The sequence below is a fragment of the Lissotriton vulgaris genome, chromosome 1_2 (assembly GCF_964263255.1).
Source record: "Lissotriton vulgaris chromosome 1_2, aLisVul1.2, whole genome shotgun sequence".
NCBI classification, from domain to species: Eukaryota; Metazoa; Chordata; class Amphibia; order Caudata; family Salamandridae; genus Lissotriton; species Lissotriton vulgaris.
The window spans coordinates 100,628,895-100,655,221 of record NC_141686.1 but is presented as its reverse complement, the minus strand read 5'-3'; the positions used below and the strand labels follow the sequence as shown (position 1 = coordinate 100,655,221).

The following is a 26,327-nucleotide window of genomic DNA, read 5'->3' as shown; positions in this document are numbered from 1 at the left end:
AAGGGGCAGGGAGGACAAAAATAGCTCATTGGTATAGAACACTGAATTAGCAGCTGATTTTGAGGTGGGAGAAGATCGAGTAATCCAACCGGACCTCAATAAACGGTTTCTTAGTATGCAGTAGCCCGCAACCACTTCTAACCCAAAAGCGTAATCTCATCCTTTTGCAGAATCAGGCAAGCTTTCACCTGCTCAAGCTGAACTGACATTGGTCTTCTTGGCCAGCAAGAGTTACTCTCTTGAAGCTGTTGAGGCTAGAGAACAGAATGACGCATATTCATTCTTTATAATAACTCTTCTAGCCCTCCCACTCCATACCACTTTATAACTTCCAATGTGGCAGATGTCTTCCATCATTGTGACCCTTGCTGCTTTTCTCAACATTGGCTGGCTCGGCATAACAAGAAGGGATGGATGGCTACAGGAGAGCCTGAATTGTGCCTGTAAGGTTCTACAGGGAGTCACTGGCAGATAATGAGAAACTCAGCCCTAAGTTGGCTCTTCTCCCTCACTTTCTTTCTCCTCTCTCCCTCTACCTATCTCTCACTCACTAAACACTAGTATCTATATTGTATTCACATCCCCTTCACAAACTTTCTGACCCTACTTCCTCTCTCCCTTAAATCAGTTCGACCCTCTTCTTTTCCTTTAGGACACTCCACATCTTTTTAAAGGCCCTTCCCATATTCACACTGCTTCTTGATAAGACATTATTTTCCTTTCTTTGAAGGATAGTGAAATAGATTTTCTTGAAATACGGTTGGCATACCATCAATTCATTACACCGTACTTTATCATTATCCTTACTTAAGCAATGCATTTCATCATTAGGACATGTGCTGTGTTTGCCGGGCATGGTGGCGTGTGCCTGTTGTCCTAGCTACTTGGGAGGCTGAGGCTTGTGGATTGCTTGAGCTCAGGGGTTCTGGGCTGCACTCAGCTGTGTTGATCAGGTGTCCATGCTACGTTGGGTATCAATATGGTGTTCTAGAGGGAGCTCTAGAATTTCAGGTTGTGTAATGAGAGGTGCACCGACCCAGGCTGGAAACAGAGCAGGCCAAAGCTTCCATGCCCATCGGTAGCAGGACAGCACCTGAGAGCAGTAGGTGTAACACAGCTTGAGCAAAATAGTGAGACCTAGCCTCTCTTTTTTTGACTTAAATGTGAACGTTTTGATTTTTACAAGATGGTAATGAATTATTTTTCCAAAACCAAATCTTTGTTTTTCTTTTGATATTTTTGCAGGAAGTACAATGAACAATTGAACTGGGCCGGGCATTCTAGCATAGCAGACAATTCTCCAGAATTGCGACATATTGCAACAACAAGCTAGCAGGTGGAGAGGATGGAAAACTCTGTGCAGCCTAGAATAGATGGCTGTGTGATTTTCTGCAAGGATGACTGAAATGCATTCTTCATTTTAGAGCACCTGTAGGATTAAATTGATCTGTCAAGTACAAAAGTATCCTTAGAAGAGCAACTTTGAAATGCGTTTGCTGGGTCTTCTGCTGCATTCCTACGTCGAGCTCTAATTCATTTTTTGATTAGCCCTCATTCAATTCCATATATGAATGAGAAGGAGAAATAAGAGGGCCCTTCGCTCTTTGAGAGAAACCTGAAAAGACTGAGAACTGTGCAACTCCCAAACATTGGAGCCTTCGGCCTTACTCCAGCCAACTCTTGCGGTTTAATACTTTTAAATCTTGATGTTGTTTAACAATCCCAGCAGAAGGGATCAGGTTGACAGGCGCTGCAGTTCTCCAGTATGGGGCTGTCCAGATCATTACTCAATCTACCTTGCATTGGCACAGTATAAAATACGTCATGAAGTCTCCTATGAAAAGGTATACAAATCTGTTTGAATCACTTTTGTTAGTCAGGGGGACCCATTCGCTGGAAGGGGCAGGGAGGACACAAATAGCTCATTGGTATAGAACTCTGAATTAGCCGCTGATTTTGAGGTGGGAGAAGATCGAGTAATCCAACCGGACCTCAATAAACGGTTTCTTAGTATGCAGTAGCCCGCAACCACTTCTAACCCAAAAGCGTAATCTCATCCTTTTGCAGAATCAGGCAAGCTTTCACCTGCTCAAGCTGAACTGACATTGGTCTTCTCAGCCAGCAAGAGTTCCTCTCTTGAAGCTGATGAGGCTAGAGAACAGAATGACGCATATTCATTCTTTATAATAACTCTTCTAGCCCTCCCACTCCATACCACTTTATAACTTCCAATGTGGCAGATGTCTTCCATCATTGTGACCCTTGCTGCTTTTCTCAACATTGGCTGGCTCGGCATAACAAGAAGGGATGGATGGCTACAGGAGAGCCTGAATTGTGCCTGTAAGGTTCTACAGGGAGTCACTGGCAGATAATGAGAAACTCAGCCCTAAGTTGGCTCTTCTCTCTCACTTTCTTTCTCCTCTCTCCCTCTACCTATCTCTCACTCACTAAATACTAGTATCTATATTGTTTTCACATCCCCTTCACAAACTTTCTGACCCTACTTCCTCTCTCCCTTAAATCAGTTCAACCCTCTTCTTTTCCTTTAGGAAACTCCACATCTTTTTAAAGGCCCTTCCCATATTCACACTGCTTCTTGATAAGACATTATTTTCCTTTCTTTGAAGGATAGTGAAATAGATTTTCTTGAAATACGGTTGGCATACCATCAATTCATTACACCGTACTTTATCATTATCCTTACTTAAGCAATGCATTTCATCATTAGGACATGTGCTGTGTTTGCCGGGCATGGTGGCGTGTGCCTGTTGTCCTAGCTACTTGGGAGGCTGAGGCTTGTGGATTGCTTGAGCTCAGGGGTTCTTGGCTGCACTCAGCTGTGTTGATCAGGTGTCCATGCTACGCTGGGTATCAATATGGTGTTCTAGAGGGAGCTCTAGAATTTCAGGTTGTGTAATGAGAGGTGCACCAACCCAGGCTGAAAACAGAGCAGGCCAAAGCTTCCATGCCCATCGGTAGCAGGACAGCACCTGAGAGCAGTAGGTGTAACACAGCCTGAGCAAAATAGTGAGACCTAGCCTCTCTTTTTTTGACTCAAATGTGAACGTTTTGATTTTTACAAGATGGTAATGAATTATTTTTCCAAAACCAAATCTTTGTTTTTCTTTTGATATTTTTGCAGGAAGTACAATGAACATTTGAACTGGGCCGGGCATTCTAGCATAGCAGACAATTCTCCAGAATTGCAACATATTGCAACAACAATCTAGCAGGTGGAGAGGACGGAAAACTCTGTGCAGCCTAGAATAGATGGCTGTGTGATTTTCTGCAAGAATGACTGAAATGCATTCTTCATTTTAGAGCACCTGTAGGATTAAATTGATCTGTCAAGTACAAAAGTATCCTTAGAAGAGCAACTTTGAAATGCGTTTGCTGGGTCTTCTGCTGCATTCCTACGTCCAGCTCTAATTCATTTTTTGATTAGCCCTCATTCAATTCCATATATGAATGAGAAGGAGAAATAAGAGGGCCCTTCGCTCTTTGAGAGAAACATGAAAAGACTGAGAACTGTGCAACTCCCAAACATTGGAGCCTTCGGCCTTACTCCAGCCAACTCTTGCGGTTTAATACTTTTAAATCTTGATGTTGTTTAACAATCCCAGCAGAAGGGATCAGGTTGACAGGCGCTGCAGTTCTCCAGTATGGGGCTGTCCAGATCATTACTCAATCTACCTTGCATTGGCACAGTATAAAATACGTCATGAAGTCTCCTATGAAAAGGTATACAAATCTGTTTGAATCACTTTTGTTAGTCAGGGTGACCCATTCGCTGGAAGGGGCAGGGAGGACAAAAATAGCTCATTGGTATAGAACACTGAATTAGCAGCTGATTTTGAGGTGGGAGAAGATCGAGTAATCCAACCGGACCTCAAAAAAAGGTTTCTTAGTATGCAGTAGCCCGCAACCACTTCTAACCCAAAAGCGTAATCTCATCCTTTTGCAGAATCAGGCAAGCTTTCACCTGCTCAAGCTGAACTGACATTGGTCTTCTCCGCCAGCAAGAGTTCCTCTCTTGAAGCTGTTGAGGCTAGAGAACAGAATGACGCGTATTCATTCTTTATAATAACTCTTCTAGCCCTCCCACTCCATACCACTTTATAACTTCCAATGTTGCAGATGTCTTCCATCATTGTTACCCTTGCTACTTTTCTCAACATTGGCTGGATCGGCATAACAAGAAGGGATGGATGGCTACAGGAGAGCCTGAATTGTGCCTGTAAGGTTCTACAGGGAGTCACTGGCAGATAATGAGAAACTCAGCCCTAAGTTGGTTCTTCTCTCTCACTTTCTTTCTCCTCTCTCCCTCTACCTATCTCTGACTCTCTAAATACTAGTATCTATATTGTATTCACATCCCCTTCACAAACTTTCTGACCCTACTTCCTCTCTCCCTTAAATCAGTTCAACCTTCTTCTTTTCCTTTAGGAAACTCCACATCTTTTTTAAAGGCCCTTCCCATATTCACACTGCTTCTTGATAAGACATTATTTTCCTTTCTTTGAAGGATAGTGAAATAGATTTTCTTGAAATACGGTTGGCATACCATCAATTCATTACACCGTACTTTATCATTATCCTTACTTAAGCAATGCATTTCATCATTAGGACATGTGCTGTGTTTGCCGGGCATGGTGGTGTGTGCCTGTTGTCCTAGCTACTTGGGAGTCTGAGGCTTGTGGATTGCTTGAGCTCAGGCGTTCTGGGCTGCACTCAGCTGTGTTGATCAGGTGTCCATGCTACGCTGGGTATCAATATGATGTTCTAGAGGGAGCTCTAGAATTTCAGGTTGTGTAATGAGAGGTGCACCGACCCAGGCTGGAAACAGAGCAGGCCAAAGCTTCCATGCCCATCGGTAGCAGGACAGCACCTAAGAGCAGTAGGTGTAACACAGCTTGAGCAAAATAGTGAGACCTAGCCTCTCTTTTTTTGACTCAAATGTGAACGTTTTGATTTTTACAAGATGGTAATGAATTATTTGTCCAAAACCAAATCTTTGTTTTTCTTTTGATATTTTTGCAGGAAGTACAATGAACATTTGAACTGGGCCGGGCATTCTAGCATAGCAGACAATTCTCCAGAATTGCGACATATTGCAACAACAATCTAGCAGGTGGAGGGGACTGAAAACTCTGTGCAGCCTAGAATAGATGGCGGTGTGATTTTCTGCAAGGATGACTGAAATGCATTCTTCAATTTAGAGCACCTGTAGGATTAAATTGATCTGTCAAGTACTAAAGTATCCTTAGAAGAGCAACTTTGAAATGCGTTTGCTGGGTCTTCTGCTGCATTCCTACTTCCAGCTCTAATTCATGTTTTGATTAGCTCTCATTCAATTCCATATATGAATGAGAAGGAGAAATAAGAGGGCCCTTCGCTCTTTGAGAGAAACATGAAAAGACTGAGAACTGTGTAACTCCCAAACATTGGAACCTTCGGCCTTACTCCAGCCAACTCTTGCGGTTTAATACTTTTAAATCTTGATGTTGTTTAACAATCCCAGCAGAAGGGATCAGGTTGACAGGCGCTGCAGTTCTCCAGTATGGGGCTGTCCAGATCATTACTCAATCTACCTTGCATTGGCACAGTATAAAATACGTCATGAAGTCTCCTATGAAAAGGTATACAAATCTGTTTGAATCACTTTTGTTAGTCAGGGGGACCCATTCGCTGGAAGGGGCAGGGAGGACAAAAATAGCTCATTGGTATAGAACACTGAATTAGCAGCTGATTTTGAGGTGGGAGAAGATCGAGTAATCCAACCGGACCTCAATAAACGGTTTCTTAGTATGCAGTAGCCCGCAACCACTTCTAACCCAAAAGCGTAATCTCATCCTTTTGCAGAATCAGGCAAGCTTTCACCTGCTCAAGCTGAACTGACATTGGTCTTCTCGGCCAGCAAGAGTTCCTCTCTTGAAGCTGTTGAGGCTAGAGAACAGAATGACGCGTATTCATTCTTTATAATAACTCTTCTAGCCCTCCCACTCCATACCACTTTATAACTTCCAATGTGGCAGATGTCTGCCATCATTGTGACCCTTGCTGCTTTTCTCAACATTGGCTGGCTCGGCATAACAAGAAGGGATGGATGGCTACAGGAGAGCCTGAATTGTGCCTGTAAGGTTCTACAGGGAGTCACTGGCAGATAATGAGAAACTCAGCCCTAAGTTGGCTCTTCTCCCTCACTTTCTTTCTCCTCTCTCCCTCTACCTATCTCTCACTCACTAAATACTAGTATCTATATTGTATTCACATCCCCTTCACAAACTTTCTGACCCTACTTCCTCTCTCCCTTAAATCAGTTCAACCCTCTTCTTTTCCTTTAGGACACTCCACATCTTTTTAAAGGCCCTTCCCATATTCACACTGCTTCTTGATAAGACATTATTTTCCTTTCTTTGAAGGATAGTGAAATAGATTTTCTTGAAATACGGTTGGCATACCATCAATTCATTACACCGTACTTTATCATTATCCTTACTTAAGCAATGCATTTCATCATTAGGACATGTGCAGTAATTGCCGGGCATGGTGGCGTGTGCCTGTTGTCCTAGCTACTTGGGAGGCTGAGGCTTGTGGATTGCTTGAGCTCAGGGGTTCTGGGCTGCACTCAGCTGTGTTGATCAGGTGTCCATGCTAAGTTGGGTATCAATATGGTGTTCTAGAGGGAGCTCTAGAATTTCAGGTTGTGTAATGAGAGGTGCACTGACCCAGGCTGGAAACAGAGCAGGCCAAAGCTTCCATGCCCATCGGTAGCAGGACAGCACCTGAGAGCAGTAGGTGTAACACAGCTTGAGCAAAATAGTGAGACCTAGCCTCTCTTTTTTTGACTCAAATGTGAACGTTTTGATTTTTACAAGATGGTAAAGAATTATTTTTCCAAAACCAAATCTTTGTTTTTCTTTTGATATTTTTGCAGGAAGTACAATGAACAATTGAACTGGGCCGGGCATTCTAGCATAGCAGACAATTCTCCAGAATTGCAACATATTGCAACAACAAGCTAGCAGGTGGAGAGGACGGAAAACTCTGTGCAGCCTAGAATAGATGGCTGTGTGATTTTCTGCAAGGATGACTGAAATGCATTCTTCATTTTAGAGCACCTGTAGGATTAAATTGATCTGTCAAGTACAAAGGTATCCTTAGAAGAGCAACTTTGAAATGCGTTTGCTGGGTCTTCTGCTGCATTCCTACGTCCAGCTCTAATTCATTTTTTGATTAGCCCTCATTCAATTCCATATATGAATGAGAAGGAGAAATAAGAGGGCCCTTCGCTCTTTGAGAGAAACATGAAAAGACTGAGAACTGTGCAACTCCCAAACATTGGAGCCTTCGGCCTTACTCCAGCCAACTCTTGCGGTTTAATACTTTTAAATCTTGATGTTGTTTAACAATACCAGCAGAAGGGATCAGGTTGACAGGCGCTGCAGTTCTCCAGTATGGGGCTGTCCAGATCATTACTCAATCTACCTTGCATTGGCACGGTATAAAATACGTCATGAAGTCTCCTATGAAAAGGTATACAAATCTGTTTGAATCACTTTTGTTAGTCAGGGGGACCCATTCGCTGGAAGGGGCAGGGAGGACAAAAATAGCTCATTGGTATAGAACACTGAATTAGCAGCTGATTTTGAGGTGGGAGAAGATCGAGTAATCCAACCGGACCTCAATAAACGGTTTCTTAGTATGCAGTAGCCCGCAACCACTTCTAACCCAAAAGCGTAATCTCATCCTTTTGCAGAATCAGGCAAGCTTTCACCTGCTCAAGCTGAACTGACATTGGTCTTCTTGGCCAGCAAGAGTTACTCTCTTGAAGCTGTTGAGGCTAGAGAACAGAATGACGCATATTCATTCTTTATAATAACTCTTCTAGCCCTCCCACTGCATACCACTTTATAACTTCCAATGTGGCAGATGTCTTCCATCATTGTGACCCTTGCTGCTTTTCTCAACATTGGCTGGCTCGGCATAACAAGAAGGGATGGATGGCTACAGAAGAGCCTGAATTGTGCCTGTAAGGTTCTACAGGGAGTCACTGGCAGATAATGAGAAACTCAGCCCTAAGTTGGCTCTTCTCCCTCACTTTCCTTCTCCTCTCTCCCTCTACCTATCTCTCACTCACTAAATACTAGTATCTATATTGTATTCACATCCCCTTCACAAACTTTCTGACCCTACTTCCTCTCTCCCTTAAATCAGTTCAACCCTCTTCTTTTCCTTTAGGAAACTCCACATCTTTTTAAAGGCCCTTCCCATATTCACACTGCTTCTTGATAAGACATTATTTTCCTTTCTTTGCAGGATAGTGAAATAGATTTTCTTGAAATACGGTTGGCATACCATCAATTCATTACACCGTACTTTATCATTATCCTTACTTAAGCAATGCATTTCATCATTAGGACATGTGCTGTGTTTGCCGTGCATGGTGGCGTGTGCCTGTTGTCCTAGCTACTTGGGAGGCTGAGGCTTGTGGATTGCTTGAGCTCAGGGGTTCTGGGCTGCACTCAGCTGTGTTGATCAGGTGTCCATGCTACGTTGGGTATCAATATGGTGTTCTAGAGGGAGCTCTAGAATTTCAGGTTGTGTATTGAGAGGTGCACCAACCCAGGCTGGAAACAGAGCAGGCCAAAGCTTCCATGCCCATCGGTAGCAAGACAGCACCTGAGAGCAGTAGGTGTAACACAGCTTGAGCAAAATAGTGAGACCTAGCCTCTCTTTTTTTGAATCAAATGTGAACGTTTTGATTTTTACAAGATGGTAATGAATTATTTTTCCAAAACCAAATCTTTGTTTTTCTTTTGATATTTTTGCAGGAAGTACAATGAACATTTGAATAGGGCCGGGCATTCTAGCATAGCAGACAATTCTCCAGAATTGACACATATTGCAACAACAAGCTAGCAGGTGGAGAGGACGGAAAACTCTGTGCAGCCTAGAATAGATGGCTGTGTGATTTTCTGCAAGAATGACTGAAATGCATTCTTCATTTTAGAGCACCTGTAGGATTAAATTGATTTGTCAAGTACAAAAGTATCCTTAGAAGAGCAACTTTGAAATGCATTTGCTGGGTCTTCTGCTGCATTCCTACGTCCAGCTCTAATTCATTTTTTGATTAGCCCTCATTCAATTCCATATATGAATGAGAAGGAGAAATAAGAGGGCCCTTCGCTCTTTGAGAGAAACATGAAAAGACTGAGAACTGTGCAACTCCCAAACATTGGAGCCTTCGGCCTTACTCCAGCCAACTCTTGCGGTTTAATACTTTTAAATCTTGATGTTGTTTAACAATACCAGCAGAAGGGATCAGGTTGACAGGCGCTGCAGTTCTCCAGTATGGGGCTGTCCAGATCATTACTGAATCTACCTTGCATTGGCACAGTATAAAATACGTCATGAAGTCTCCTATGAAAAGGTATACAAATCTGTTTGAATCACTTTTGTTAGTCAGGGGGACCCATTCGCTGGAAGGGGCAGGGAGGACAAAAATAGCTCATTGGTATAGAACACTGAATTAGCAGCTGATTTTGAGGTGGGAGAAGATCGAGTAATCCAACCGGACCTCAATAAATGGTTTCTTAGTATGCAGTAGCCCGCAACCACTTCTAACCCAAAAGCGTAATCTCATCCTTTTGCAGAATCAGGCAAGCTTTCACCTGCTCAAGCTGAACTGACATTGGTCTTCTCGGCCAGCAAGAGTTCCTCTCTTGAAGCTGTTGAGGCTAGAGAACAGAATGACGCGTATTCATTCTTTATAATAACTCTTCTAGCCCTCCCACTCCATACCACTTTATAACTTCCAATGTTGCAGATGTCTTCCATCATTGTGACCCTTGCTACTTTTCTCAACATTGGCTGGCTCGGCATAACAAGAAGGGATGGATGGCTACAGGAGAGCCTGAATTGTGCCTGTAAGGTTCTACAGGGAGTCACTGGCAGATAATGAGAAACTCAGCCCTAAGTTGGCTCTTCTCTCTCACTTTCTTTCTCCTCTCTCCCTCTACCTATCTCTCACTCTCTAAATACTAGTATCTATATTGTATTCACATCCCCTTCACAAACTTTCTGACCCTATTTCCTCTCTCCCTTAAATCAGTTCAACCCTCTTCTTTTCCTTTAGGAAACTCCACATCTTTTTTAAAGGCCCTTCCCATATTCACACTGCTTCTTGATAAGACATTATTTTCCTTTCTTTGAAGGATAGTGAAATAGATTTTCTTGAAATACGGTTGGCATACCATCAATTCATTACACCGTACTTTATCATTATCCTTTCTTAAGCAATGCATTTCATCATTAGGACATGTGCTGTGTTTGCCGGGCATGGTGGCGTGTGCCTGTTGTCCTAGCTACTTGGGAGGCTGAGGCTTGTGGATTGCTTGAGCTCAGGGGTTCTGGGCTGCACTCAGCTGTGTTGATCAGGTGTCCATGCTACGTTGGGTATCAATATGGTGTTCTAGAGGGAGCTCTAGAATTTCAGGTTGTGTAATGAGAGGTGCACCGACCCAGGCTGGAAACAGAGCAGGCCAAAGCTTCCATGCCCATCGGTAGCAGGACAGCACCTGATAGCAGTAGGTGTAACACAGCTTGAGCAAAATAGTGAGACCTAGCCTCTCTTTTTTTGACTCAAATGTGAACGTTTTGATTTTTACAAGATGGTAATGAATTATTTTTCCAAAACCAAATCTTTGTTTTTCTTTTGATATTTTTGCAGGAAGTACAATGAACAATTGAACTGGGCCGGGCATTCTAGCATAGCAGACAATTCTCCAGAATTGCAACATATTGCAACAACAAGCTAGCAGGTGGAGAGGACGGAAAACTCTGTGCAGCCTAGAATAGATGGCTGTGTGATTTTCTGCAAGGATGACTGAAATGCATTCTTCATTTTAGAGCACCTGTAGGATTAAATTGATCTGTCAAGTACAAAGGTATCCTTAGAAGAGCAACTTTGAAATGCGTTTGCTGGGTCTTCTGCTGCATTCCTACGTCCAGCTCTAATTCATTTTTTGATTAGCCCTCATTCAATTCCATATATGAATGAGAAGGAGAAATAAGAGGGCCCTTCGCTCTTTGAGAGAAACATGAAAAGACTGAGAACTGTGCAACTCCCAAACATTGGAGCCTTCGGCCTTACTCCAGCCAACTCTTGCGGTTTAATACTTTTAAATCGTGATGTTGTTTAACAATACCAGCAGAAGGGATCAGGTTGACAGGCGCTGCAGTTCTCCAGTATGGGGCTGTCCAGATCATTACTCAATCTACCTTGCATTGGCACAGTATAAAATACGTCATGAAGTCTCCTATGAAAAGGTATACAAATCTGTTTGAATCACTTTTGTTAGTCAGGGGGACCCATTCGCTGGAAGGGGCAGGGAGGACAAAAATAGCTCATTGGTATAGAACACTGAATTAGCAGCTGATTTTGAGGTGGGAGAAGATCGAGTAATCCAACCGGACCTCAATAAACGGTTTCTTAGTATGCAGTAGCCCGCAACCACTTCTAACCCAAAAGCGTAATCTCATCCTTTTGCAGAATCAGGCAAGCTTCACCTGCTCAAGCTGAACTGACATTGGTCTTCTTGGCCAGCAAGAGTTACTCTCTTGAAGCTGTTGAGGCTAGAGAACAGAATGACGCATATTCATTCTTTATAATAACTCTTCTAGCCCTCCCACTCCATACCACTTTATAACTTCCAATGTGGCAGATGTCTTCCATCATTGTGACCCTTGCTGCTTTTCTCAACATTGGCTGGCTCGGCATAACAAGAAGGGATGGATGGCTACAGGAGAGCCTGAATTGTGCATGTAAGGTTCTACAGGGAGTCACTGGCAGATAATGAGAAACTCAGCCCTAAGTTGGCTCTTCTCCCTCACTTTCTTTCTCCTCTCTCCCTCTACCTATCTCTCACTCACTAAATACTAGTATCTATATTGTATTCACATCCACTTCACAAACTTTCTGACCCTACTTCCTCTCTCCCTTAAATCAGTTCAACCCTCTTCTTTTCCTTTAGGAAACTCCACATCTTTTTTAAAGGCCCTTCCCATATTCACACTGCTTCTTGATAAGACATTATTTTCCTTTCTTTGAAGGATAGTGAAATAGATTTTCTTGAAATACGGTTGGCATACCATCAATTCATTACACCGTACTTTATCATTATCCTTACTTAAGCAATGCATTTCATCATTAGGACATGTGCTGTGTTTGCCGGGCATGGTGGCGTGTGCCTGTTGTCCTAGCTACTTGGGAAGCTGAGGCTTGTGGATTGCTTGAGATCAGGGGTTCTGGGCTGCACTCAGCTGTGTTGATCAGGTGTCCATGCTACGTTGGGTATCAATATGGTGTTCTAGAGGGAGCTCTAGAATTTCAGGTTGTGTAATGAGAGGTGGACCGACCCAGGCTGAAAACAGAGCAGGCCAAAGCTACCATGCCCATCGGTAGCAGGACAGCACCTCAGAGCAGTAGGTGTAATACAGCTTGAGCAAAATAGTGAGACCTAGCCTCTCTTTTTTTGACTCAAATGTGAACGTTTTGATTTTTACAAGATGGTAATGAATTATTTTTCCAAAACCAAATCTTTGTTTTTCTTTTGATATTTTTGCAGGAAGTACAATGAACATTTGAACTGGGCCGGGCATTCTAGCATAGCAGACAATTCTCCAGAATTGCGACATATTGCAACAACAAGCTAGCAGGTGGAGAGGACGGAAAACTCTGTGCAGCCTAGAATAGATGGCTGTGTGATTTTCTGCAAGGATGACTGAAATGCATTCTTCATTTTAGAGCACCTGTAGGATTAAATTGATCTGTCAAGTACAAAGGTATCCTTAGAAGAGCAACTTTGAAATGCGTTTGCTGGGTCTTCTGCTGCATTCCTACGTCCAGCTCTAATTCATTTTTGATTAGCCCTCATTCAATTCCATATATGAATGAGAAGGAGAAATAAGAGGGCCCTTCGCTCTTTGAGAGAAACATGAAAAGACTGAGAACTGTGCAACTCCCAAACATTGGAGCCTTCGGCCTTACTCCAGCCAACTCTTGCGGTTTGATACTTTTAAATCTTGATGTTGTTTAACAATACCAGCAGAAGGGATAAGGTTGACAGGCGCTGCAGTTCTCTAGTATGGGGTTGTCCAGATCATTACTCAATCTACCTTGCATTGGCACAGTATAAAATACGTCATGAAGTCTCCTATGAAAAGGTATACAAATCTGTTTGAATCACTTTTGTTAGTCAGGGGGATCCATTCGCTGGAAGGGGCAGGGAGGACAAAAATAGCTCATTGGTATAGAACACTGAATTAGCAGCTGATTTTGAGGTGGGAGAAGATCGAGTAATCCAACCGGACCTCAATAAACGGTTTCTTAGTATGCAGTAGCCCGCAACCACTTCTAACCCAAAAGCGTAATCTCATCCTTTTGCAGAATCAGGCAAGCTTTCACCTGCTCAAGCTGAACTGACATTGGTCTTCTTGGCCAGCAAGAGTTACTCTCTTGAAGCTGTTGAGGCTAGAGAACAGAATGACGCATATTCATTCTTTATAATAACTCTTCTAGCCCTCCCACTCCATACCACTTTATAACTTCCAATGTGGCAGATGTCTTCCATCATTGTGACCCTTGCTGCTTTTCTCAACATTGGCTGGCTCGGCATAACAAGAAGGGATGGATGGCTACAGGAGAGCCTGAATTGTGCCTGTAAGGTTCTACAGGGAGTCACTGGCAGATAATGAGAAACTCAGCCCTAAGTTGGCTCTTCTCCCTCACTTTCTTTCTCCTCTCTCCCTCTACCTATCTCTCACTCACTAAACACTAGTATCTATATTGTATTCACATCCCCTTCACAAACTTTCTGACCCTACTTCCTCTCTCCCTTAAATCAGTTCGACCCTCTTCTTTTCCTTTAGGACACTCCACATCTTTTTAAAGGCCCTTCCCATATTCACACTGCTTCTTGATAAGACATTATTTTCCTTTCTTTGAAGGATAGTGAAATAGATTTTCTTGAAATACGGTTGGCATACCATCAATTCATTACACCGTACTTTATCATTATCCTTACTTAAGCAATGCATTTCATCATTAGGACATGTGCTGTGTTTGCCGGGCATGGTGGCGTGTGCCTGTTGTCCTAGCTACTTGGGAGGCTGAGGCTTGTGGATTGCTTGAGCTCAGGGGTTCTGGGCTGCACTCAGCTGTGTTGATCAGGTGTCCATGCTACGTTGGGTATCAATATGGTGTTCTAGAGGGAGCTCTAGAATTTCAGGTTGTGTAATGAGAGGTGCACCGACCCAGGCTGGAAACAGAGCAGGCCAAAGCTTCCATGCCCATCGGTAGCAGGACAGCACCTGAGAGCAGTAGGTGTAACACAGCTTGAGCAAAATAGTGAGACCTAGCCTCTCTTTTTTTGACTTAAATGTGAACGTTTTGATTTTTACAAGATGGTAATGAATTATTTTTCCAAAACCAAATCTTTGTTTTTCTTTTGATATTTTTGCAGGAAGTACAATGAACAATTGAACTGGGCCGGGCATTCTAGCATAGCAGACAATTCTCCAGAATTGCGACATATTGCAACAACAAGCTAGCAGGTGGAGAGGATGGAAAACTCTGTGCAGCCTAGAATAGATGGCTGTGTGATTTTCTGCAAGGATGACTGAAATGCATTCTTCATTTTAGAGCACCTGTAGGATTAAATTGATCTGTCAAGTACAAAAGTATCCTTAGAAGAGCAACTTTGAAATGCGTTTGCTGGGTCTTCTGCTGCATTCCTACGTCGAGCTCTAATTCATTTTTTGATTAGCCCTCATTCAATTCCATATATGAATGAGAAGGAGAAATAAGAGGGCCCTTCGCTCTTTGAGAGAAACCTGAAAAGACTGAGAACTGTGCAACTCCCAAACATTGGAGCCTTCGGCCTTACTCCAGCCAACTCTTGCGGTTTAATACTTTTAAATCTTGATGTTGTTTAACAATCCCAGCAGAAGGGATCAGGTTGACAGGCGCTGCAGTTCTCCAGTATGGGGCTGTCCAGATCATTACTCAATCTACCTTGCATTGGCACAGTATAAAATACGTCATGAAGTCTCCTATGAAAAGGTATACAAATCTGTTTGAATCACTTTTGTTAGTCAGGGGGACCCATTCGCTGGAAGGGGCAGGGAGGACACAAATAGCTCATTGGTATAGAACTCTGAATTAGCCGCTGATTTTGAGGTGGGAGAAGATCGAGTAATCCAACCGGACCTCAATAAACGGTTTCTTAGTATGCAGTAGCCCGCAACCACTTCTAACCCAAAAGCGTAATCTCATCCTTTTGCAGAATCAGGCAAGCTTTCACCTGCTCAAGCTGAACTGACATTGGTCTTCTCAGCCAGCAAGAGTTCCTCTCTTGAAGCTGATGAGGCTAGAGAACAGAATGACGCATATTCATTCTTTATAATAACTCTTCTAGCCCTCCCACTCCATACCACTTTATAACTTCCAATGTGGCAGATGTCTTCCATCATTGTGACCCTTGCTGCTTTTCTCAACATTGGCTGGCTCGGCATAACAAGAAGGGATGGATGGCTACAGGAGAGCCTGAATTGTGCCTGTAAGGTTCTACAGGGAGTCACTGGCAGATAATGAGAAACTCAGCCCTAAGTTGGCTCTTCTCTCTCACTTTCTTTCTCCTCTCTCCCTCTACCTATCTCTCACTCACTAAATACTAGTATCTATATTGTTTTCACATCCCCTTCACAAACTTTCTGACCCTACTTCCTCTCTCCCTTAAATCAGTTCAACCCTCTTCTTTTCCTTTAGGAAACTCCACATCTTTTTAAAGGCCCTTCCCATATTCACACTGCTTCTTGATAAGACATTATTTTCCTTTCTTTGAAGGATAGTGAAATAGATTTTCTTGAAATACGGTTGGCATACCATCAATTCATTACACCGTACTTTATCATTATCCTTACTTAAGCAATGCATTTCATCATTAGGACATGTGCTGTGTTTGCCGGGCATGGTGGCGTGTGCCTGTTGTCCTAGCTACTTGGGAGGCTGAGGCTTGTGGATTGCTTGAGCTCAGGGGTTCTTGGCTGCACTCAGCTGTGTTGATCAGGTGTCCATGCTACGCTGGGTATCAATATGGTGTTCTAGAGGGAGCTCTAGAATTTCAGGTTGTGTAATGAGAGGTGCACCAACCCAGGCTGAAAACAGAGCAGGCCAAAGCTTCCATGCCCATCGGTAGCAGGACAGCACCTGAGAGCAGTAGGTGTAACACAGCCTGAGCAAAATAGTGAGACCTAGCCTCTCTTTTTTTGACTCAAATGTGAACGTTTTGATTTTTACAAGATGGTAATGAATTATTTTTCCAAAACCAAATCTTTGTTTTTCTTTTGATATTTTTGCAGGAAGTACAATGAACATTTGAACTGGGCCGGGCATTCTAGCATAGCAGACAATTCTCCAGAATTGCAACATATTGCAACAACAATCTAGCAGGTGGAGAGGACGGAAAACTCTGTGCAGCCTAGAATAGATGGCTGTGTGATTTTCTGCAAGAATGACTGAAATGCATTCTTCATTTTAGAGCACCTGTAGGATTAAATTGATCTGTCAAGTACAAAAGTATCCTTAGAAGAGCAACTTTGAAATGCGTTTGCTGGGTCTTCTGCTGCATTCCTACGTCCAGCTCTAATTCATTTTTTGATTAGCCCTCATTCAATTCCATATATGAATGAGAAGGAGAAATAAGAGGGCCCTTCGCTCTTTGAGAGAAACATGAAAAGACTGAGAACTGTGCAACTCCCAAACATTGGAGCCTTCGGCCTTACTCCAGCCAACTCTTGCGGTTTAATACTTTTAAATCTTGATGTTGTTTAACAATCCCAGCAGAAGGGATCAGGTTGACAGGCGCTGCAGTTCTCCAGTATGGGGCTGTCCAGATCATTACTCAATCTACCTTGCATTGGCACAGTATAAAATACGTCATGAAGTCTCCTATGAAAAGGTATACAAATCTGTTTGAATCACTTTTGTTAGTCAGGGGGACCCATTCGCTGGAAGGGGCAGGGAGGACAAAAATAGCTCATTGGTATAGAACACTGAATTAGCAGCTGATTTTGAGGTGGGAGAAGATCGAGTAATCCAACCGGACCTCAAAAAAAGGTTTCTTAGTATGCAGTAGCCCGCAACCACTTCTAACCCAAAAGCGTAATCTCATCCTTTTGCAGAATCAGGCAAGCTTTCACCTGCTCAAGCTGAACTGACATTGGTCTTCTCGGCCAGCAAGAGTTCCTCTCTTGAAGCTGTTGAGGCTAGAGAACAGAATGACGCGTATTCATTCTTTATAATAACTCTTCTAGCCCTCCCACTCCATACCACTTTATAACTTCCAATGTTGCAGATGTCTTCCATCATTGTGACCCTTGCTACTTTTCTCAACATTGGCTGGATCGGCATAACAAGAAGGGATGGATGGCTACAGGAGAGCCTGAATTGTGCCTGTAAGGTTCTACAGGGAGTCACTGGCAGATAATGAGAAACTCAGCCCTAAGTTGGTTCTTCTCTCTCACTTTCTTTCTCCTCTCTCCCTCTACCTATCTCTGACTCTCTAAATACTAGTATCTATATTGTATTCACATCCCCTTCACAAACTTTCTGACCCTACTTCCTCTCTCCCTTAAATCAGTTCAACCTTCTTCTTTTCCTTTAGGAAACTCCACATCTTTTTTAAAGGCCCTTCCCATATTCACACTGCTTCTTGATAAGACATTATTTTCCTTTCTTTGAAGGATAGTGAAATAGATTTTCTTGAAATACGGTTGGCATACCATCAATTCATTACACCGTACTTTATCATTATCCTTACTTAAGCAATGCATTTCATCATTAGGACATGTGCTGTGTTTGCCGGGCATGGTGGTGTGTGCCTGTTGTCCTAGCTACTTGGGAGTCTGAGGCTTGTGGATTGCTTGAGCTCAGGGGTTCTGGGCTGCACTCAGCTGTGTTGATCAGGTGTCCATGCTACGCTGGGTATCAATATGATGTTCTAGAGGGAGCTCTAGAATTTCAGGTTGTGTAATGAGAGGTGCACCGACCCAGGCTGGAAACAGAGCAGGCCAAAGCTTCCATGCCCATCGGTAGCAGGACAGCACCTAAGAGCAGTAGGTGTAACACAGCTTGAGCAAAATAGTGAGACCTAGCCTCTCTTTTTTTGACTCAAATGTGAACGTTTTGATTTTTACAAGATGGTAATGAATTATTTGTCCAAAACCAAATCTTTGTTTTTCTTTTGATATTTTTGCAGGAAGTACAATGAACATTTGAACTGGGCCGGGCATTCTAGCATAGCAGACAATTCTCCAGAATTGCGACATATTGCAACAACAATCTAGCAGGTGGAGGGGACTGAAAACTCTGTGCAGCCTAGAATAGATGGCGGTGTGATTTTCTGCAAGGATGACTGAAATGCATTCTTCAATTTAGAGCACCTGTAGGATTAAATTGATCTGTCAAGTACTAAAGTATCCTTAGAAGAGCAACTTTGAAATGCGTTTGCTGGGTCTTCTGCTGCATTCCTACTTCCAGCTCTAATTCATGTTTTGATTAGCTCTCATTCAATTCCATATATGAATGAGAAGGAGAAATAAGAGGGCCCTTCGCTCTTTGAGAGAAACATGAAAAGACTGAGAACTGTGTAACTCCCAAACATTGGAACCTTCGGCCTTACTCCAGCCAACTCTTGCGGTTTAATACTTTTAAATCTTGATGTTGTTTAACAATCCCAGCAGAAGGGATCAGGTTGACAGGCGCTGCAGTTCTCCAGTATGGGGCTGTCCAGATCATTACTCAATCTACCTTGCATTGGCACAGTATAAAATACGTCATGAAGTCTCCTATGAAAAGGTATACAAATCTGTTTGAATCACTTTTGTTAGTCAGGGGGACCCATTCGCTGGAAGGGGCAGGGAGGACAAAAATAGCTCATTGGTATAGAACACTGAATTAGCAGCTGATTTTGAGGTGGGAGAAGATCGAGTAATCCAACCGGACCTCAATAAACGGTTTCTTAGTATGCAGTAGCCCGCAACCACTTCTAACCCAAAAGCGTAATCTCATCCTTTTGCAGAATCAGGCAAGCTTTCACCTGCTCAAGCTGAACTGACATTGGTCTTCTCGGCCAGCAAGAGTTCCTCTCTTGAAGCTGTTGAGGCTAGAGAACAGAATGACGCGTATTCATTCTTTATAATAACTCTTCTAGCCCTCCCACTCCATACCACTTTATAACTTCCAATGTGGCAGATGTCTGCCATCATTGTGACCCTTGCTGCTTTTCTCAACATTGGCTGGCTCGGCATAACAAGAAGGGATGGATGGCTACAGGAGAGCCTGAATTGTGCCTGTAAGGTTCTACAGGGAGTCACTGGCAGATAATGAGAAACTCAGCCCTAAGTTGGCTCTTCTCCCTCACTTTCTTTCTCCTCTCTCCCTCTACCTATCTCTCACTCACTAAATACTAGTATCTATATTGTATTCACATCCCCTTCACAAACTTTCTGACCCTACTTCCTCTCTCCCTTAAATCAGTTCAACCCTCTTCTTTTCCTTTAGGACACTCCACATCTTTTTAAAGGCCCTTCCCATATTCACACTGCTTCTTGATAAGACATTATTTTCCTTTCTTTGAAGGATAGTGAAATAGATTTTCTTGAAATACGGTTGGCATACCATCAATTCATTACACCGTACTTTATCATTATCCTTACTTAAGCAATGCATTTCATCATTAGGACATGTGCAGTAATTGCCGGGCATGGTGGCGTGTGCCTGTTGTCCTAGCTACTTGGGAGGCTGAGGCTTGTGGATTGCTTGAGCTCAGGGGTTCTGGGCTGCACTCAGCTGTGTTGATCAGGTGTCCATGCTAAGTTGGGTATCAATATGGTGTTCTAGAGGGAGCTCTAGAATTTCAGGTTGTGTAATGAGAGGTGCACTGACCCAGGCTGGAAACAGAGCAGGCCAAAGCTTCCATGCCCATCGGTAGCAGGACAGCACCTGAGAGCAGTAGGTGTAACACAGCTTGAGCAAAATAGTGAGTCCTAGCCTCTCTTTTTTTGACTCAAATGTGAACGTTTTGATTTTTACAAGATGGTAAAGAATTATTTTTCCAAAACCAAATCTTTGTTTTTCTTTTGATATTTTTGCAGGAAGTACAATGAACAATTGAACTGGGCCGGGCATTCTAGCATAGCAGACAATTCTCCAGAATTGCAACATATTGCAACAACAAGCTAGCAGGTGGAGAGGACGGAAAACTCTGTGCAGCCTAGAATAGATGGCTGTGTGATTTTCTGCAAGGATGACTGAAATGCATTCTTCATTTTAGAGCACCTGTAGGATTAAATTGATCTGTCAAGTACAAAGGTATCCTTAGAAGAGCAACTTTGAAATGCGTTTGCTGGGTCTTCTGCTGCATTCCTACGTCCAGCTCTAATTCATTTTTTGATTAGCCCTCATTCAATTCCATATATGAATGAGAAGGAGAAATAAGAGGGCCCTTCGCTCTTTGAGAGAAACATGAAAAGACTGAGAACTGTGCAACTCCCAAACATTGGAGCCTTCGGCCTTACTCCAGCCAACTCTTGCGGTTTAATACTTTTAAATCTTGATGTTGTTTAACAATACCAGCAGAAGGGATCAGGTTGACAGGCGCTGCAGTTCTCCAGTATGGGGCTGTCCAGATCATTACTCAATCTACCTTGCATTGGCACAGTATAAAATACGTCATGAAGTCTCCTATGAAAAGGTATACAAATCTGTTTGAATCACTTTTGTTAGTCAGGGGGACCCATTCGCTGGAAGGGGCAGGGAGGACAAAAATAGCTCATTGGTATAGAACACTGAATTAGCAGCTGATTTTGAGGTGGGAGAAGATCGAGTAATCCAACCGGACCTCAATAAACGGTTTCTTAGTATGCAGTAGCCCGCAACCACTTCTAACCCAAAAGCGTAATCTCATCCTTTTGCAGAATCAGGCAAGCTTTCACCTGCTCAAGCTGAACTGACATTGGTCTTCTTGGCCAGCAAGAGTTACTCTCTTGAAGCTGTTGAGGCTAGAGAACAGAATGACGCATATTCATTCTTTATAATAACTCTTCTAGCCCTCCCACTGCATACCACTTTATAACTTCCAATGTGGCAGATGTCTTCCATCATTGTGACCCTTGCTGCTTTTCTCAACATTGGCTGGCTCGGCATAACAAGAAGGGATGGATGGCTACAGAAGAGCCTGAATTGTGCCTGTAAGGTTCTACAGGGAGTCACTGGCAGATAATGAGAAACTCAGCCCTAAGTTGGCTCTTCTCCCTCACTTTCCTTCTCCTCTCTCCCTCTACCTATCTCTCACTCACTAAATACTAGTATCTATATTGTATTCACATCCCCTTCACAAACTTTCTGACCCTACTTCCTCTCTCCCTTAAATCAGTTCAACCCTCTTCTTTTCCTTTAGGAAACTCCACATCTTTTTAAAGGCCCTTCCCATATTCACACTGCTTCTTGATAAGACATTATTTTCCTTTCTTTGCAGGATAGTGAAATAGATTTTCTTGAAATACGGTTGGCATACCATCAATTCATTACACCGTACTTTATCATTATCCTTACTTAAGCAATGCATTTCATCATTAGGACATGTGCTGTGTTTGCCGTGCATGGTGGCGTGTGCCTGTTGTCCTAGCTACTTGGGAGGCTGAGGCTTGTGGATTGCTTGAGCTCAGGGGTTCTGGGCTGCACTCAGCTGTGTTGATCAGGTGTCCATGCTACGTTGGGTATCAATATGGTGTTCTAGAGGGAGCTCTAGAATTTCAGGTTGTGTATTGAGAGGTGCACCAACCCAGGCTGGAAACAGAGCAGGCCAAAGCTTCCATGCCCATCGGTAGCAAGACAGCACCTGAGAGCAGTAGGTGTAACACAGCTTGAGCAAAATAGTGAGACCTAGCCTCTCTTTTTTTGAATCAAATGTGAACGTTTTGATTTTTACAAGATGGTAATGAATTATTTTTCCAAAACCAAATCTTTGTTTTTCTTTTGATATTTTTGCAGGAAGTACAATGAACATTTGAATAGGGCCGGGCATTCTAGCATAGCAGACAATTCTCCAGAATTGACACATATTGCAACAACAAGCTAGCAGGTGGAGAGGACGGAAAACTCTGTGCAGCCTAGAATAGATGGCTGTGTGATTTTCTGCAAGAATGACTGAAATGCATTCTTCATTTTAGAGCACCTGTAGGATTAAATTGATTTGTCAAGTACAAAAGTATCCTTAGAAGAGCAACTTTGAAATGCATTTGCTGGGTCTTCTGCTGCATTCCTACGTCCAGCTCTAATTCATTTTTTGATTAGCCCTCATTCAATTCCATATATGAATGAGAAGGAGAAATAAGAGGGCCCTTCGCTCTTTGAGAGAAACATGAAAAGACTGAGAACTGTGCAACTCCCAAACATTGGAGCCTTCGGCCTTACTCCAGCCAACTCTTGCGGTTTAATACTTTTAAATCTTGATGTTGTTTAACAATACCAGCAGAAGGGATCAGGTTGACAGGCGCTGCAGTTCTCCAGTATGGGGCTGTCCAGATCATTACTGAATCTACCTTGCATTGGCACAGTATAAAATACGTCATGAAGTCTCCTATGAAAAGGTATACAAATCTGTTTGAATCACTTTTGTTAGTCAGGGGGACCCATTCGCTGGAAGGGGCAGGGAGGACAAAAATAGCTCATTGGTATAGAACACTGAATTAGCAGCTGATTTTGAGGTGGGAGAAGATCGAGTAATCCAACCGGACCTCAATAAATGGTTTCTTAGTATGCAGTAGCCCGCAACCACTTCTAACCCAAAAGCGTAATCTCATCCTTTTGCAGAATCAGGCAAGCTTTCACCTGCTCAAGCTGAACTGACATTGGTCTTCTCGGCCAGCAAGAGTTCCTCTCTTGAAGCTGTTGAGGCTAGAGAACAGAATGACGCGTATTCATTCTTTATAATAACTCTTCTAGCCCTCCCACTCCATACCACTTTATAACTTCCAATGTTGCAGATGTCTTCCATCATTGTGACCCTTGCTACTTTTCTCAACATTGGCTGGCTCGGCATAACAAGAAGGGATGGATGGCTACAGGAGAGCCTGAATTGTGCCTGTAAGGTTCTACAGGGAGTCACTGGCAGATAATGAGAAACTCAGCCCTAAGTTGGCTCTTCTCTCTCACTTTCTTTCTCCTCTCTCCCTCTACCTATCTCTCACTCTCTAAATACTAGTATCTATATTGTATTCACATCCCCTTCACAAACTTTCTGACCCTATTTCCTCTCTCCCTTAAATCAGTTCAACCCTCTTCTTTTCCTTTAGGAAACTCCACATCTTTTTTAAAGGCCCTTCCCATATTCACACTGCTTCTTGATAAGACATTATTTTCCTTTCTTTGAAGGATAGTGAAATAGATTTTCTTGAAATACGGTTGGCATACCATCAATTCATTACACCGTACTTTATCATTATCCTTTCTTAAGCAATGCATTTCATCATTAGGACATGTGCTGTGTTTGCCGGGCATGGTGGCGTGTGCCTGTTGTCCTAGCTACTTGGGAGGCTGAGGCTTGTGGATTGCTTGAGCTCAGGGGTTCTGGGCTGCACTCAGCTGTGTTGATCAGGTGTCCATGCTACGTTGGGTATCAATATGGTGTTCTAGAGGGAGCTCTAGAATTTCAGGTTGTGTAATGAGAGGTGCACCGACCCAGGCTGGAAACAGAGCAGGCCAAAGCTTCCATGCCCATCGGTAGCAGGACAGCACCTGAGAGCAGTAGGTGTAACACAGCTTGAGCAAAATAGTGAGACCTAGCCTCTCTTTTTTTGACTCAAATGTGAACGTTTTGATTTTTACAAGATGGTAATGAATTATTTTTCCAAAACCAAATCTTTGTTTTTCTTTTGATATTTTTGCAGGAAGTACAATGAACATTTGAATAGGGCTGGGCATTCTAGCATAGCAGACAATTCTCCAGAATTGCAACATATTGCAACAACAAGCTAGCAGGTGGAGAGGACGGAAAACTCTGTGCAGCCTAGAATAGATGGCTGTGTGATTTTCTGCAAGAATGACTGAAATGCATTCTTCATTTTAGAGCACCTGTAGGATTAAATTGATCTGTCAAGTACAAAAGTATCCTTAGAAAAGCAACTTTGAAATGCATTTGCTGGGTCTTCTGCTGCATTCCTACGTCCAGCTCTAATTCATTTTTTGATTAGCCCTCATTCAATTCCATATATGAATGAGAAGGAGAAATAAGAGGGCCCTTCGCTCTTTGAGAGGAACATGAAAAGACTGAGAACTGTGCAACTCCCAAACATTGGAGCCTTCGGCCTTACTCCAGCCAACTCTTGCGGTTTAATACTTTTAAATCTTGATGTTGTTTAACAATACCAGCAGAAGGGATCAGGTTGACAGGCGCTGCAGTTCTCCAGTATGGGGCTGTCCAGATCATTACTCAATCTACCTTGCATTGGCACAGTATAAAATACGTCATGAAGTCTCCTATGAAAAGGTATACAAATCTGTTTGAATCACTTTTGTTAGTCAGGGGGACCCATTCGCTGGAAGGGGCAGGGAGGACAAAAATAGCTCATTGGTATAGAACACTGAATTAGCAGCTGATTTTGAGGTGGGAGAAGATAGAGTAATCCAACCGGACCTCAATAAACGGTTTCTTAGTATGCAGTAGCCCGCAACCACTTCTAACCCAAAAGCGTAATCTCATCCTTTTGCAGAATCAGGCAAGCTTTCACCTGCTCAAGCTGAACTGACATTGGTCTTCTTGGCCAGCAAGAGTTACTCTCTTGAAGCTGTTGAGGCTAGAGAACAGAATGACGCATATTCATTCTTTATAATAACTCTTCTAGCCCTCCCACTGCATACCACTTTATAACTTCCAATGTGGCAGATGTCTTCCATCATTGTGACCCTTGCTACTTTTCTCAACATTGGCTGGCTCGGCATAACAAGAAGGGATGGATGGCTACAGGAGAGCCTGAATTGTGCCTGTAAGGTTCTACAGGGAGTCACTGGCAGATAATGAGAAACTCAGCCCTAAGTTGGCTCTTCTCTCTCACTTTCTTTCTCCTCTCTCCCTCTACCTATCTCTCACTCTCTAAATACTAGTATCTATATTGCATTCACAACCCCTTCACAAACTTTCTGACCCTACTTTCTCTCTCCCTTAAATCAGTTCAACCCTCTTCTTTTCCTTTAGGAAACTCCACATCTTTTTTAAAGGCCCTTCCCATATTCACACTGCTTCTTGATAAGACATTATTTTTCTTTCTTTGCAGGATAGTGAAATAGATTTTCTTGAAATACGGTTGGCATACCATCAATTCATTACACCGTACTTTATCATTATCCTTACTTAAGCAATGCATTTCATCATTAGGACATGTGCTGTGTTTGCCGGGCATGGTGGCGTGTGCCTGTTGTCCTAGCTACTTGGGAGGCTGAGGCTTGTGGATTGCTTGAGCTCAGGGGTTCTGGGCTGCACTCAGCTGTGTTGATCAGGTGTCCATGCTACGTTGGGTATCAATATGGTGTTCTAGAGGGAGCTCTAGAATTTCAGGTTGTGTAATGAGAGGTGCACCGACCCAGGCTGGAAACAGAGCAGGCCAAAGCTTCCATGCCCATCGGTAGCAGGACAGCACCTGAGAGCAGTAGGTGTAACACAGCTTGAGCAAAATAGTGAGACCTAGCCTCTCTTTTTTTGACTCAAATGTGAACGTTTTGATTTTTACAAGATGGTAATGAATTATTTTTCCAAAACCAAATCTTTGTTTTTCTTTTGATATTTTTGCAGGAAGTACAATGAACATTTGAACTGGGCCGGGCATTCTAGCATAGCAGACAATTCTCCAGAATTGCGACATATTGCAACAACAAGCTAGCAGGTGGAGTGAACTGAAAACTCTGTGCAGCCTAGAATAGATGGCTGTGTGATTTTCTGCAAGGATGACTGAAATGCATTCTTCATTTTAGAGCACCTGTAGGATTAAATTGATCTGTCAAGTACAAAGGTATCCTTAGAAGAGCAACTTTGAAATGTGTTTGCTGGGTCTTCTGCTGCATTCCTACGTCCAGCTCTAATTCATTTTTTGATTAGCCCTCATTCAATTCCATATATGAATGAGAAGGAGAAATAAGAGGGCCCTTCGCTCTTTGAGAGAAACATGAAAAGACTGAGAACTGTGCAACTCCCAAACATTGGAGCCTTCGG

The 26,327-nt window shown here is 42.9% G+C and overlaps 14 non-coding genes across 14 annotated transcripts; all 14 read left to right on the top strand.

Annotated features, from left to right (window-relative positions):
* The first annotated feature begins 847 nt into the window (after positions 1 to 847).
* Positions 848 to 1,147, top strand: LOC147734197 (signal recognition particle RNA). The gene has a single exon (XR_015307825.1).
* Positions 1,148 to 2,744: 1,597 nt separating this feature from the next.
* Positions 2,745 to 3,044, top strand: LOC147734196 (signal recognition particle RNA). Its single transcript, XR_015308271.1, has one exon.
* Positions 3,045 to 4,642: 1,598 nt separating this feature from the next.
* LOC147734195 (signal recognition particle RNA) lies at positions 4,643 to 4,942 on the top strand. The gene has a single exon (XR_015307681.1).
* A 1,597-nt stretch (positions 4,943 to 6,539) lies between these two features.
* Positions 6,540 to 6,839, top strand: LOC147734194 (signal recognition particle RNA). Its single transcript, XR_015307930.1, has one exon.
* Positions 6,840 to 8,436: 1,597 nt separating this feature from the next.
* LOC147734193 (signal recognition particle RNA) lies at positions 8,437 to 8,736 on the top strand. The gene has a single exon (XR_015307748.1).
* A 1,598-nt stretch (positions 8,737 to 10,334) lies between these two features.
* LOC147734192 (signal recognition particle RNA) lies at positions 10,335 to 10,634 on the top strand. The gene has a single exon (XR_015307909.1).
* A 1,597-nt stretch (positions 10,635 to 12,231) lies between these two features.
* On the top strand, positions 12,232 to 12,531 carry LOC147734191 (signal recognition particle RNA). Its single transcript, XR_015307758.1, has one exon.
* A 1,596-nt stretch (positions 12,532 to 14,127) lies between these two features.
* LOC147734190 (signal recognition particle RNA) lies at positions 14,128 to 14,427 on the top strand. The gene has a single exon (XR_015307824.1).
* Positions 14,428 to 16,024: 1,597 nt separating this feature from the next.
* Positions 16,025 to 16,324, top strand: LOC147734189 (signal recognition particle RNA). The gene has a single exon (XR_015308270.1).
* Positions 16,325 to 17,922: 1,598 nt separating this feature from the next.
* Positions 17,923 to 18,222, top strand: LOC147734188 (signal recognition particle RNA). The gene has a single exon (XR_015307654.1).
* A 1,597-nt stretch (positions 18,223 to 19,819) lies between these two features.
* On the top strand, positions 19,820 to 20,119 carry LOC147734187 (signal recognition particle RNA). Its single transcript, XR_015308006.1, has one exon.
* A 1,597-nt stretch (positions 20,120 to 21,716) lies between these two features.
* Positions 21,717 to 22,016, top strand: LOC147734186 (signal recognition particle RNA). The gene has a single exon (XR_015307747.1).
* Positions 22,017 to 23,614: 1,598 nt separating this feature from the next.
* On the top strand, positions 23,615 to 23,914 carry LOC147734185 (signal recognition particle RNA). The gene has a single exon (XR_015307823.1).
* A 1,598-nt stretch (positions 23,915 to 25,512) lies between these two features.
* On the top strand, positions 25,513 to 25,812 carry LOC147734184 (signal recognition particle RNA). Its single transcript, XR_015307822.1, has one exon.
* The last annotated feature ends 515 nt before the right edge of the window (positions 25,813 to 26,327 follow it).